Source organism: Eschrichtius robustus, unplaced genomic scaffold, assembly GCF_028021215.1.
Source record: "Eschrichtius robustus isolate mEscRob2 unplaced genomic scaffold, mEscRob2.pri scaffold_26, whole genome shotgun sequence".
Classification (NCBI taxonomy): domain Eukaryota; kingdom Metazoa; phylum Chordata; class Mammalia; order Artiodactyla; family Eschrichtiidae; genus Eschrichtius; species Eschrichtius robustus.
In genome coordinates, this window is record NW_027175249.1 from 6077339 (window position 1) to 6093989 (window position 16651).

A 16651-nucleotide genomic window follows, 5' to 3' on the forward strand; every position below is an offset into this window, starting at 1 on the left:
GTCATCAGAATGCTCCTTGGCCCCGCTAATCACAATGGTCCATGCCCTTTTTATCACAATGCTCCAGAATTCTTGTCATCATAATGTTCCATGGCCGTGTCATCACAATGCCCCATGGCCCCTGTCATCACAATGCTCCATGGCCCCTGTCATACCAGTGCTCCATGATATCTTTCTTCACAATTCTAGATGACCACGGTCATCACAATGTCCCATGACACCTGTCTTCACATTTCGCCATGGCCCTTGTCATCGCAATGCTCCATGAACCGTGTCATCACAATATTCCAGGACACTTTTCGTCACAATGATCCTTGACCACATTCATCTGAATACTCCATGGCCTATGTATTCACAATTTTTCATGGACCCTGAAATCAAATTGCTCCATGTTCCCTTTCTAACAATGCTCCATGAGCACTGTCAACACATTGTCCCATGACGCCTGTCATCACAAAGCTCCATGGCCCCTTTCATCACTATGCTCCATGATCCCTGTCTTCACAATTTTCTAGAACAATTGTCATCACAATGCTCCATGACCCCTGTAATCACAATGCTCCATTCCCTTTTCACCACAGTGCTACAGAATTCTGGTCCTCACAATATTCCGTAACCGTGTCATCACAATGCTCTATGACCCCTGTCATCACAATGCTCGATGACCATTGTCATCACAATGCTCCATGCCGTTGTCATCAGAATGCTACTTGGCCCCTCTAATCACAATGGACCATGCCCTTTTTATCACAATGCTCCAGAATTCTTGTCATCATAATATTCCATGGCCGTGTCATCACAAAGCCCCATGAACCTTGTCATCACAATGCTCCATGGCCCCTGTCATCCCAGTGCTCCATGATATCTTTCTTCACAATTCTAGATGACCACTGTCATCACAATGCCCCATGACACCTGTCTTTACATTTCGCCATGGCCCTTGTCATCGCAATACTCCATAATCCGTGTCATCACAATATTCCAGGACACTTTTCATCACAATGATCCTTGACCACATTCATCTGAATACTCCATGGCCTATGTATTCATAATTTTTCATGGCCCCTAAAATCAAATTGCTCCATGTTCCCTTTCTAACAATGCTCCATGTCCACTGTCAACATATTGTCCCATGACGCCTGTCATCACAATGCTCCATGGCCCCTTTCATCACTATGCTCCATGATCCCTGTCTTCACAATGTTCTAGAACAATTGTCATCACAATGCTCCATGACCCCGGTAATCACAATGCTCCATTCCATTTTCATCACTGTGCTAAAGATTTCTGGTCTTCACAATATTCCATAGCCATGTCATCACAATGCTCCATGGCCCCTTTCATCACTATGCTCCATGATCCCTGTCATCACAATGCTCTAGAACAATTTTCATCACAATGCTCCAAGGCCCCTTTCATCACTATGCTCCATGATCCCTGTCTTCACAATGTTCTAAACAATTTTCATCACAATGCTCCATGACCCCTGTAATCACAATGCTCCATTCCCTTTTCATCACAGTGCTACAGAATTCTGGTCATCACAATATTCCATAACCGTGTCATCACAATGCTCTATGACCCCTGTCATCACAATGCTCCACGACACTCGTCATCACAATTATCCATGACCACATTCATCAGAATGCTTCATGACCAATGTCATCACAATGCTCGATGACACTTGTCATCACAATGCTCCATGCCGTTGTCATCAGAATGCTCCTTGGCCCCTCTAATCACAATGGTCCATGCCCTTTTTATCACAATGCTCCAGAATTCTTGTCATCATAATGTTCCATGGCCGTGTCATCACAATGTCCCATGACCCCTGTCATCACAATGCTCCATGGCCCCTGTCATCCCAGTGCTCTATGATATCTTTCTTCACAATTCTAGATGACCAGTGTCATCACAATGCCCCATGACACCTGTCTTCACATTTCGACATGGCTCTTGTCATCGCAATGCTCCATAAAACGTGTCATCACAATATTCCAGGACACTTGTCGTCAAAATGATCCTTGACCACATTCATCTGAATACTCCATGGCCTATGTATTCACAATTTTTCATGGCCCCTGAAATCAAATTGCTCCATGTTCCCTTTCTAACAATGCTCCATGACCACTGTCGACACAATGTCCCATGATGCCTATCATCACAATGCTCCATGGCCCCTTTCATCACTATGCTCCATGATCCCTGTAATCACAATGTTCTAGAACAATTGTCATCACAATGCTCCATGACCCCTATAATCACAATGCTCCAATCCCTTTTCATCACAGTGCTACATAATTCTGGTCATCAGAGTATTCCATAACCGTGTCATCACAATGCTCTATGACCCCTGTCATCACAATGCTCCACGACACTTGTCATCACAATGATCCATGACCACATTCATCACAATGCTTCATGACCACTGTCATCACAATGCTCGATGACCCTTGTCATCACAATGCTCCATGCCGTTGTCATCAGAATGCTCCTTGGCCCCTCTAATCACAATGGTCCATGCCCTTTTTATCACAATGCTCCAGAATACTTGTAATCATAATGTTCCATGGCTGTGTCATCACAATGCCCCATGACCCCTGTCATCACAATGCTCCATGGCCCCTGTCATCCCAGTGCTCCATGATATCTTTCTTCACAATTCTAGATGACCACTGTCATCACAATGCCCCATGACACCTGTCTTCACATTTCGCCATGGCACTTGTCATCGCAATGCTCCATGAACCGTGTCATCACAATATTCCAGGACACTTTTCATCACAATGATCCTTGACCACATTCATCTGAATACTCCATGGCCTATGTATTCGCAATTTTTTATGGCCCCTGAAATCAAATTGCTCCATGTTCCCTTTCTAACAGTGCTCCATGACCACTGTCAACACAATGTCCCATGACGCCTGTCAACACAATGCTCCACTGCCCCTTTCATCACTATGCTCCATGATCCCTGTCATCACAATGTTCTAGAACAATTGTCATCACAATGCTCCATGGCCCCTTTCATCACTATGCTCCATGATCCCTGTCTTCACAATGATCTAAACAATTGTCATCACAATGCTCCATGACCCCTGTAATCACAAAGCTCCATTCCCTTTTCATCACAGTGCTACAGAATTCTGGTCATCACAATATTCCATAACCGTGTCATCACAATGCTCTATGACCCCTGTCATCACAAAGCTCCACGACACTTGTCATCACAATAATCCATAACCACATTCATCACAATGCTTCATGACCACTTTCATCACAATGCTCGATGACCCTTGTCATCACAATGCTCCATGCCGTTGTCATCAGAATGCTCCTTGGCCCCTCTAATCACAATGGTCCATGCCCTTTTTATCACAATGCTCCAGAATTCTTTTCATCATAATATTCCATGGACGTGTCATCACAAGGCCCCATGAACCTTGTCATCACAATGCTCCATGGCCCCTGTCATCCCAGTGCTCCATGATATCTTTCTTCACAATTCTAGATGACCACTGTCATCACAATGCCCCATGACACCTGTCTTTACATTTCACCATGGCCCTTGTCATCGCAATACTCCATAATCCGTGTCATCACAATATTCCAGGACACATTTCATCACAATGATCCTTGACCACATTCATCTGAATACTCCATGGCCTATGTATTCACAATTTTTCATGTCCCCTGAAATCAAATTGCTCCATGTTCCCTTTCTAACAATGCTCCATGACCACTGTCAACACAATGTCCCATGAGGCCTGTCATCACAATGCTCCATGGACCCTTTCATCACTATGCTCCATGATCCCTGTCATCACAATGTTCTAGAACAATTGTCATCACAATGCTCCATGACCCCTGTAATCACAATGCTCCATTCCCTTTTCATCACAGTGCTACAGAATTCTGGTCATCACAGTATTCCATAACCGTGTCATCACAATGCTCTATGACCCCTGTCATCACAATGCTCCACGACAATTGTCATCACAATGATCCATGACCACATTCATCACAATGCTTCATGACCACTGTCATCACAATGCTCGATGACCCTTGTCATCACAATGCTCCATGCCGTTGTCATCAGAATGCTCCTTGGCCCCTCTAATAACAACGGTCAATGCCCTTTTTATCACAATGCTCCAGAATTCTTGCCATCATAATGTTCCATGGCCGTGTCATCACAATGCCCCATGACCCCTGTCATCACAATGCTCCATGGCCCCTGTCATCCCAGTGCTCCATGATATCTTTCTTCACAATTCTAGATGACCACTGTCATCACAAAGGCCCATGAAACCTGTCTTCACATTTCTCCATGGCCCTTGTCATCACAATGCTCCATGAACCGTGTCTTCACGATATTCCAGTACACTTTTCGTCACAATGATCTTTGACCACATTCATCTGAATACTCCATGGCCTATGTATTCACAATTTTTCATGGCCCCTGAAATCAAATTGCTCCATGTTCCCTTTCTAACAATGCTCCATGACCACTGTCAAAATATTGTCCCATGACGCCTGTCATCACAATGCTCCATGGCCCCTTTCATCTCTATGCTCCATGATCCATGTCTTCACAATGTTCTAGAACAATTGTCATCACAATGCTCCATGACCCCTGTAATCACAATGCTCCATTCCCTTTCATCACAGTGCTACAGAATTCTGGTCAACACAATATTCCATAACCGTGTCATCACAATGCTCTATAAGCCCTGTCATCACAATGCTCCACGACACTTGTCATCACAATGATCCATGACCACATACATCACAATGCTTCATGACCACTGTCATCACAATGCTCGATGACCCTTGTCATCACAATGCTCCATGCCGTTGTCATCAGAATGCTCCTTGGCCCCTCTAATCACAATGGTCCATGCCCTTTTTATCACAATGCTCCAGAATTCTTGTCATCATAATGTTCCATGGCCGTGTCATCACAATGACCCATGACGCCTGTCATCACAATGCTCCATGGCCCCTGTCATCCCAGTGCTCCATGATATCTTTCTTCACAATTCTAGATGACCACTGTCATCACAATGCCCCATGACACCTGTCTTCACATTTCGCCATGGCCCTTGTCATCGCAATGCTCCATGAACCGTGTCATAACCATATTCCAGGACACTTTTTGTCACAATGATCCTTGACCACATTCATCTGAATACTCCATGGCCTATGTATTCACAATTTTTCATGGCCCCTGAAATCAAATTGCTCCATATTCCCTTTCTAACAATGCTCCATGACAACTGTCAACACATTGTCCCATGACGCCTGTCATCACAATGCTCCATGTCCCTTTTCATCACTATGCTCCATGATCCCTGTCTTCACAATGTTCTAGAACAATTGTCATCACAATGCTTCATGACCCCTGTACTCACAATGCTCCATTCCCTTTTCATCACAGTGCTACAGAATTCTGGTCATCACAATATTCCATAACCGTGTCCTCACAATGCTCTATGACCCCTGTCATCACAATGCTCCACGACAGTTGTCATCACAATGATCCATGACCACATTCATCACAATGCTTCATGACAATTGTCATCACAATGCTCGATGACCCTTGTCATCACAATGCTCCATGCCGTTGTCATCAGAATGCTCCTTGGCCCCGCTAATCACAATGGTCCATGCCCTTTTTATCACAATGCTCCAGAATTCTTGTCATCATAATGTTCCATGGCCGTGTCATCACAATGCCCCATGGCCCCTGTCATCACAATGCTCCATGGCCCCTGTCATACCAGTGCTCCATGATATCTTTCTTCACAATTCTAGATGACCACGGCCATCACAATGTCCCATGACACCTGTCTTCACATTTCGCCATGGCCCTTGTCATCGCAATGCTCCATGAACCGTGTCATCACAATATTCCAGGACACTTTTCGTCACAATGATCCTTGACCACATTCATCTGAATACTCCATGGCCTATGTATTCACAATTTTTCATGGACCCTGAAATCAAATTGCTCCATGTTCCCTTTCTAACAATGCTCCATGAGCACTGTCAACACATTGTCCCATGACGCCTGTCATCACAAAGCTCCATGGCCCCTTTCATCACTATGCTCCATGATCCCTGTCTTCACAATTTTCTAGAACAATTGTCATCACAATGCTCCATGACCCCTGTAATCACAATGCTCCATTCCCTTTTCACCACAGTGCTACAGAATTCTGGTCCTCACAATATTCCGTAACCGTGTCATCACAATGCTCTATGACCCCTGTCATCACAATGCTCGATGACCATTGTCATCACAATGCTCCATGCCGTTGTCATCAGAATGCTACTTGGCCCCTCTAATCACAATGGACCATGCCCTTTTTATCACAATGCTCCAGAATTCTTGTCATCATAATATTCCATGGCCGTGTCATCACAAAGCCCCATGAACCTTGTCATCACAATGCTCCATGGCCCCTGTCATCCCAGTGCTCCATGATATCTTTCTTCACAATTCTAGATGACCACTGTCATCACAATGCCCCATGACACCTGTCTTTACATTTCGCCATGGCCCTTGTCATCGCAATACTCCATAATCCGTGTCATCACAATATTCCAGGACACTTTTCATCACAATGATCCTTGACCACATTCATCTGAATACTCCATGGCCTATGTATTCATAATTTTTCATGGCCCCTAAAATCAAATTGCTCCATGTTCCCTTTCTAACAATGCTCCATGTCCACTGTCAACATATTGTCCCATGACGCCTGTCATCACAATGCTCCATGGCCCCTTTCATCACTATGCTCCATGATCCCTGTCTTCACAATGTTCTAGAACAATTGTCATCACAATGCTCCATGACCCCGGTAATCACAATGCTCCATTCCATTTTCATCACTGTGCTAAAGATTTCTGGTCTTCACAATATTCCATAGCCATGTCATCACAATGCTCCATGGCCCCTTTCATCACTATGCTCCATGATCCCTGTCATCACAATGCTCTAGAACAATTTTCATCACAATGCTCCAAGGCCCCTTTCATCACTATGCTCCATGATCCCTGTCTTCACAATGTTCTAAACAATTTTCATCACAATGCTCCATGACCCCTGTAATCACAATGCTCCATTCCCTTTTCATCACAGTGCTACAGAATTCTGGTCATCACAATATTCCATAACCGTGTCATCACAATGCTCTATGACCCCTGTCATCACAATGCTCCACGACACTTGTCATCACAATTATCCATGACCACATTCATCAGAATGCTTCATGACCAATGTCATCACAATGCTCGATGACACTTGTCATCACAATGCTCCATGCCGTTGTCATCAGAATGCTCCTTGGCCCCTCTAATCACAACGGTCCATGCCCTTTTTATCACAATGCTCCAGAATTCTTGTCATCATAATGTTCCATGGCCGTGTCATCACAATGTCCCATGACCCCTGTCATCACAATGCTCCATGGCCCCTGTCATCCCAGTGCTCTATGATATCTTTCTTCACAATTCTAGATGACCAGTGTCATCACAATGCCCCATGACACCTGTCTTCACATTTCGACATGGCTCTTGTCATCGCAATGCTCCATAAAACGTGTCATCACAATATTCCAGGACACTTGTCGTCAAAATGATCCTTGACCACATTCATCTGAATAATCCATGGCCTATGTATTCACAATTTTTCATGGCCCCTGAAATCAAATTGCTCCATGTTCCCTTTCTAACAATGCTCCATGACCACTGTCGACAAAATGTCCCATGATGCCTATCATCACAATGCTCCATGGCCCCTTTCATCACTATGCTCCATGATCCCTGTAATCACAATGTTCTAGAACAATTGTCATCACAATGCTCCATGACCCCTATAATCACAATTCTCCAATCCCTTTTCATCACAGTGCTACATAATTCTGGTCATCAGAGTATTCCATAACCGTGTCATCACAATTCTCTATGACCCCTGTCATCACAATGCTCCACGACACTTGTCATCACAATGATCCATGACCACATTCATCACAATGCTCTATGACCCCTGTCATCATAGTGCTCCATGACGCCTGTCAACACAATGCTCCACTGCCCCTTTCATCACTATGCTCCATGATCCCTGTCATCACAATGCTCTAGAACAAATTTCATCACAATGCTCTATGACCCCTGTCATCACTATGCTCCACGACACTTGTCATCACAATAATCCATGACCACATTCATCACAAGGCTCCATGCCGTTGTCATCAGAATGCTCCTTGGCCCCTCTAATCACAATGGTCCATGACCTTTTTATCACAATGCTCCAGAATTCTTGTCATCATAATGTTCCATGGCCGTGTCATCACAATGTCCCATGACCCCTGTCATCACAATGCTCCATGGCCCCTGTCATCCCAGTGCTCCATGATATCTTTCTTTCAAATTCTAGATGACCACTGTCATCACAATGCCCCATGACACTTGTCTTCACATTTCGCCATGGCCCTAGTCATCGCAATGCTCCATGAACCGTGTCATCACAATATTCCAGGACAATTTTCGTCACAATGATCTTTGACCACATTCATCTGAATACTCCATGGCCTATGTATTCACAATTTTTCATGGCCCCTGAAATCAAATTGCTCCATGTTCCCTTTCTAACAATGCTCCATGACCACTGTCAACAAATTGTCCCATGACGCCTGTCATCACAATGCTCCATGGCCCCTTTCATCACTATGCTCCATGATCCCTGTCTTCACAATGTTCTAGAACAATTGTCATCACAATGCTCCATGACCCCTGTAATCTCAATGCTCCATTCCGTTTCATCACAGTGCTACAGAATTCTGGTCATCACAATATTCCATAACCGTGTCATCACAATGCTCTATAAGCCCTGTCATCACAATGCTCCATGACACTTGTCATCACAATGATCCATGATCACATTCATCACAATGCTTCATGACCACTGTCATCACAATGCTCGATGACCCTTGTCATCACAATGCTCCATGCCGTTGTCATCAGAATGCTCCTTGGCCCCTCTAATCACAATGGTCCATGCCCTTTTTATCACAATGCTCCAGAATACTTGTAATCATAATGTTCCATGGCTGTGTCATCACAATGCCCCATGACCCCTGTCATCACAATGCTCCATGGCCCCTGTCATCCCAGTGCTTCATGATATCTTTCTTCACAATTCTAGATGACCACTGTCATCACAATGCCCCATGACACCTGTCTTCACATTTCGCCATGGCACTTGTCATCGCAATGCTCCATGAACCGTGTCATCACAATATTCCAGGACACTTTTCATCACAATGATCCTTGACCACATTCATCTGAATACTCCATGGCCTATGTATTCGCAATTTTTTATGGCCCCTGAAATCAAATTGCTCCATGTTCCCTTTCTAACAATGCTCCATGACCACTGTCAACACAATGTCCCATGACGCCTGTCAACACAATGCTCCACTGCCCCTTTCATCACTATGCTCCATGATCCCTGTCTTCACAATGATCTAAACAATTGTCATCACAATGCTCCATGACCCCTGTAATCACAAAGCTCCATTCCCTTTTCATCACAGTGCTACAGAATTCTGGTCATCACAATATTCCATAACCGTGTCATCACAATGCTCTATGACCCCTGTCATCACAAAGCTCCACGACACTTGTCATCACAATAATCCATAACCACATTCATCACAATGCTTCATGACCACTTTCATCACAATGCTCGATGACCCTTGTCATCACAATGCTCCATGCCGTTGTCATCAGAATGCTCCTTGGCCCCTCTAATCACAATGGTCCATGCCCTTTTTATCACAATGCTCCAGAATTCTTTTCATCATAATATTCCATGGCCGTGTCATCACAAGGCCCCATGAACCTTGTCATCACAATGCTCCATGGCCCCTGTCATCCCAGTGCTCCATGATATCTTTCTTCACAATTCTAGATGACCACTGTCATCACAATGCCCCATGACACCTGTCTTTACATTTCGCCATGGCCCTTGTCATCGCAATACTCCATAATCCGTGTCATCACAATATTCCAGGACACTTTTCATCACAATGATCCTTGACCACATTCATCTGAATACTCCATGGCCTATGTATTCACAATTTTTCATGTCCCCTGAAATCAAATTGCTCCATGTTCCCTTTCTAACAATGCTCCATGACCACTGTCAACACAATGTCCCATGAGGCCTGTCATCACAATGCTCCATGGACCCTTTCATCACTATGCTCCATGATCCCTGTCATCACAATGTTCTAGAACAATTGTCATCACAATGCTCCATGACCCCTGTAATCACAATGCTCCATTCCCTTTTCATCACAGTGCTACAGAATTCTGGTCATCACAGTATTCCATAACCGTGTCATCACAATGCTCTATGACCCCTGTCATCACAATGCTCCACGACACTTGTCATCACAATGATCCATGACCACATTCATCACAATGCTTCATGACCACTGTCATCAAAATGCTCGATGACCCTTGTCATCACAATGCTCCATGCCGTTGTCATCAGAATGCTCCTTGGCCCCTCTAATCACAACGGTCAATGCCCTTTTTATCACAATGCTCCAGAATTCTTGCCATCATAATGTTCCATGGCCGTGTCATCACAATGCCCCATGACCCCTGTCATCACAATGCTCCATGGCCCCTGTCATCCCAGTGCTCCATGATATCTTTCTTCACAATTCTAGAGGACCACTGTCATCACAATGCCCCATGACACCTGTCTTCACATTTCGCCATGGCCCTTGTCATCGCAATGTTCCATGAACCGTGTCATCAAATATTCCAGGACACTTTTCGTCACAATGATCCTTGACCACATTCATCTGAATACTCCATGGCCTATGTATTCATAATTTTTCATGGCTCCTGAAATCAAATTGCTCCATGTTCCCTTTCTAACAATGCTCCATGACCACTGTCAACATATTGTCCCATGACGCCTGTCATCACAATGCTCCATGGCCCCTTTCATCACTATGCTCCAAGATCCCTGTTTTCACAATGTTCTAGAACAATTGTCATCACAATGCTCCATGACCCCTGTAATCACAATGCTCCATTCCCTTTCATCACAGTGCTACAGAATTCTGGTCAACAAAATATTCCATAACCGTGTCATCACAATGCTCTATGACCCCTGTCATCACAATGCTCCACGACACTTGTCATCACAATGATCCATGACCACATTCATCACAATGCTTCATGACCACTGTCATCACAATGCTCGATGACACTTGTCTTCACAATGCTCCATGCCGTTGTCATCAGAATGCTCCTTGGCCCCTCTAATCACAATGGTCCATGCCCTTTTTATCACAATGCTCCAGAATTCTTGTCATCATAATGTTCCATGGCCGTGTCATCACAATGCCCCATGACCCCTGTCATCACAATGCTCCATTGCCCCTCTCATCCCACTGCTCCATGATATCTTTCTTCACAATTCTAGATGACCACTGTCATCACAAAGGCCCATGAAACCTGTCTTCACATTTCTCCATGGCCCTTGTCATCACAATGCTCCATGAACCGTGTCTTCACGATATTCCAGTACACTTTTCGTCACAATGATCTTTGACCACATTCATCTGAATACTCCATGGCCTATGTATTCACAATTTTTCATGGCCCCTGAAATCAAATTGCTCCATGTTCCCTTTCTAACAATGCTCCATGACCACTGTCAAAATATTGTCCCATGACGCCTGTCATCACAATGCTCCATGGCCCCTTTCATCTCTATGCTCCATGATCCATGTCTTCACAATGTTCTAGAACAATTGTCATCACAATGCTCCATGACCCCTGTAATCACAATGCTCCATTCCCTTTCATCACAGTGCTACAGAATTCTGGTCAACACAATATTCCATAACCGTGTCATCACAATGCTCTATAAGCCCTGTCATCACAATGCTCCACGACACTTGTCATCACAATGATCCATGACCACATACATCACAATGCTTCATGACCACTGTCATCACAATGCTCGATGACCCTTGTCATCACAATGCTCCATGCCGTTGTCATCAGAATGCTCCTTGGCCCCTCTAATCACAATGGTCCATGCCCTTTTTACCACAATGCTCCAGAATACTTGTAATCATAATGTTCCATGGCTGTGTCATCACAATGCCCCATGACCCCTGTTATCACAATGCTCCATGGCCCCTGTCATCCCAGTGCTCCATGATATCTTTCTTCACAATTCTAGATGACCACTGTCATCACAATGCCCCATGACACCTGTCTTCACATTTCGCCATGGCCCTTGTCATCGCAATGCTCCATAAACCGTGTCATCACAATATTCCAGGACACTTTTCGTCACAATGATCCTTGACCACATTCATCTGAATACCCCATAGCCTATGTATTCACAATTTTTCATGGCCCCTGAAATCAAATTGCTCCATGTTCCCTTTCTAACAAAGCTCCATGACCACTGTCAACACATTGTCCCATGACGCCTGTCATCACAATGCTCCATGGCCCCTTTCATCACTATGCTCCATGATCCCTGTCTTCACAATGTTCTAAACTATTGTCATCAAAATGCTCCATGACCCATGTAATCACAATGCTCCATTCCCTTTTCATCACATTGCTACAGAATTCTGGTCATCACAATATTCCATAACCGTGTCATCACAATGCTCTATGACCCCTGTCATCACAATATTCCACGACACTTGTCATCACAATGATCCATGACCACATTCATCACAATGCTCCATGCCGTTGTCATCAGAATGCTCCTTGGCCCCTCTAATCACAGTGGTCCATGACCTTTTTATCACAATGCTCCAGAATTCTTGTCATCATAATGTTCCATGGCCGTGTCATCACAATGCCCCATCACCCCTGTCATCACAATGCTCCATGGCCCCTGTCATCCCAGTGCTCCATGATATCTTTCTTCAAAATTCTAGATGACCACTGTCATCACAATGCCCCATGACACTTGTCTTCACATTTCGCCATGGCCCTTGTCATCGCAATGCTCCATGAACCGTGTTATCACAATATTCCAGGACACTTTTCGTCACAATGATCCTTGACCACATTCATCTGAATACTCCATGGCCTATGTATTCACAATTTTTCATGGCCCCTGAAATCAAATTGCTCCATGTTCCCTTTCTAACAATGCTCCATGACCACTGTCAACACAATGTCCCATGACGCCTCTCATCACAATGCTCCATGGCCCCTTTCATCACTATGCTCTATGATCCCTGTCATCACAATGTTCTAGAACAATTGTCATCACAATGCTCCATGACCCCTGTAATCACAATGCTCCATTCCCTTTTCATCACAGTGCTACAGAATTCTGGTCATCACAATATTCCATAACCGTGTCATCACAATGCTCTATGACCCCTGTCATCAGAATGCTCCACGACACTTGTCATCACAATGATGCATGACCACATTCATCACAATGCTTCATGACCACTGTCATCACAAAGCTCGATGACCCTTGTCATCACAATGCCCCATGCCGTTGTCATCAGAAAGCTCCTTGGCCCCTCTAATCTCAATGGTCCATGCCCATTTTATCACAATGCTCCAGAATTCTTGTCATCATAATGTTCCATGGCCGTGTCATCACAATGCCCCATGAACCCTGTCATCACAATGCTCCATGACCCCTGTCATCGCAGTGCTCCATGATATCTTTCTTCACAATTCTAGAGGACCACTGTCATCACAATGCCCCATGACACCTGTCTTCACATTTCGCCATGGCCCTTGTCATCGGAAAGCTCCATGAATTGTGTCATCACAATATTCCAGGACACTTTTCGTCACAATGATCCTTGACCACATTAATCTGAATACTCCATGGCCTATGTATTCACAATTTTTCATGGCCACTGAAATCAATTTGCTCCATGTTCCCTTTCTAACAATGCTCCATGACCACTGTCAAAAAATGTCCCATGACGCCTATCATCACAATGCTCCATGGCCCCTTTCATCACTATGCTCCATGATCCCATTCATCACAATGTTCTAGAACAATTGTCATCACAATGCTCCATGACCCCTGTAATCACAATGCTCCATTCCCTTTTCATCACAGTGCTACAGAATTCTGGTCATCACAATATTCCATAACCGTGTCATCACAATGCTCTATGACCCCTGTCATCACAATGCTCCACGACACTTGTCATCACAATGTTCCATGACCACATTCATCACAATGCTTCATGACCACTGTCATCACAATGCTCGATGACCCTTGTCATCACAATGCTCCATGCCGTTGTCATCAGAATGCTCCTTGGCCCCTCTAATCACAATGGTCCATGCCCTTTTTATCACAATGCTCCAGAATTCTTGTCATCATAATGTTCTATGGCCGTGTCATCACAATGCCCCATGACCCCTGTCATCACAATGGCCCATGACACCTGTCTTCACATTTCGCCATGGCAATGGTCATCGCAATGCTCCATGAACCGTGTCATCACAATATTCCAGGACACTTTTCGTCACAATGATCCTTGACCACATTCATCTGAATACTCCATGGCCTATGTATTCACAATTTTTCATGGCCCCTGAAATCAAATTGCTCCATGTTCCCTTTCTAACAATGCTCCATGACCACTGTCAAAATATTGTCCCATGACGCCTGTCATCACAATGCTCCATGGCCCCTTTCATCTCTATGCTCCATGATCCATGTCTTCACAATGTTCTAGAACAATTGTCATCACAATGCTCCATGACCCCTGTAATCACAATGCTCCATTCCCTTTCATCACAGTGCTACAGAATTCTGGTCAACACAATATTCCATAACCGTGTCATCACAATGCTCTATAAGCCCTGTCATCACAATGCTCCACGACACTTGTCATCACAATGATCCATGACCACATACATCACAATGCTTCATGACCACTGTCATCACAATGCTCGATGACCCTTGTCATCACAATGCTCCATGCCGTTGTCATCAGAATGCTCCTTGGCCCCTCTAATCACAATGGTCCATGCCCTTTTTACCACAATGCTCCAGAATACTTGTAATCATAATGTTCCATGGCTGTGTCATCACAATGCCCCATGACCCCTGTTATCACAATGCTCCATGGCCCCTGTCATCCCAGTGCTCCATGATATCTTTCTTCACAATTCTAGATGACCACTGTCATCACAATGCCCCATGACACCTGTCTTCACATTTCGCCATGGCCCTTGTCATCGCAATGCTCCATAAACCGTGTCATCACAATATTCCAGGACACTTTTCGTCACAATGATCCTTGACCACATTCATCTGAATACCCCATAGCCTATGTATTCACAATTTTTCATGGCCCCTGAAATCAAATTGCTCCATGTTCCCTTTCTAACAAAGCTCCATGACCACTGTCAACACATTGTCCCATGACGCCTGTCATCACAATGCTCCATGGCCCTTTCATCACTATGCTCCATGATCCCTGTCTTCACAATGTTCTAAACTATTGTCATCAAAATGCTCCATGACCCATGTAATCACAATGCTCCATTCCCTTTTCATCACATTGCTACAGAATTCTGGTCATCACAATATTCCATAACCGTGTCATCACAATGCTCTATGACCCCTGTCATCACAATATTCCACGACACTTGTCATCACAATGATCCATGACCACATTCATCACAATGCTCCATGCCGTTGTCATCAGAATGCTCCTTGGCCCCTCTAATCACAGTGGTCCATGACCTTTTTATCACAATGCTCCAGAATTCTTGTCATCATAATGTTCCATGGCCGTGTCATCACAATGCCCCATCACCCCTGTCATCACAATGCTCCATGGCCCCTGTCATCCCAGTGCTCCATGATATCTTTCTTCAAAATTCTAGATGACCACTGTCATCACAATGCCCCAAGACACTTGTCTTCACATTTCGCCATGGTCCTTGTCATCGCAATGCTCCATGAACCGTGTTATCACAATATTCCAGGACACTTTTCGTCACAATGATCCTTGACCACATTCATCTGAATACTCCATGGCCTATGTATTCACAATTTTTCATGGCCCCTGAAATCAAATTGCTCCATGTTCCCTTTCTAACAATGCTCCATGACCACTGTCAACACAATGTCCCATGACGCCTCTCATCACAATGCTCCATGGCCCCTTTCATCACTATGCTCTATGATCCCTGTCATCACAATGTTCTAGAACAATTGTCATCACAATGCTCCATGACCCCTGTAATCACAATGCTCCATTCCCTTTTCATCACAGTGCTACAGAATTCTGGTCATCACAATATTCCATAACCGTGTCATCACAATGCTCTATGACCCCTGTCATCAGAATGCTCCACGACACTTGTCATCACAATGATGCATGACCACATTCATCACAATGCTTCATGACCACTGTCATCACAAAGCTCGATGACCCTTGTCATCACAATGCCCCATGCCGTTGTCATCAGAAAGCTCCTTGGCCCCTCTAATCTCAATGGTCCATGCCCATTTTATCACAATGCTCCAGAATTCTTGTCATCATAATGTTCCATGGCCGTGTCATCACAATGCCCCATGAAC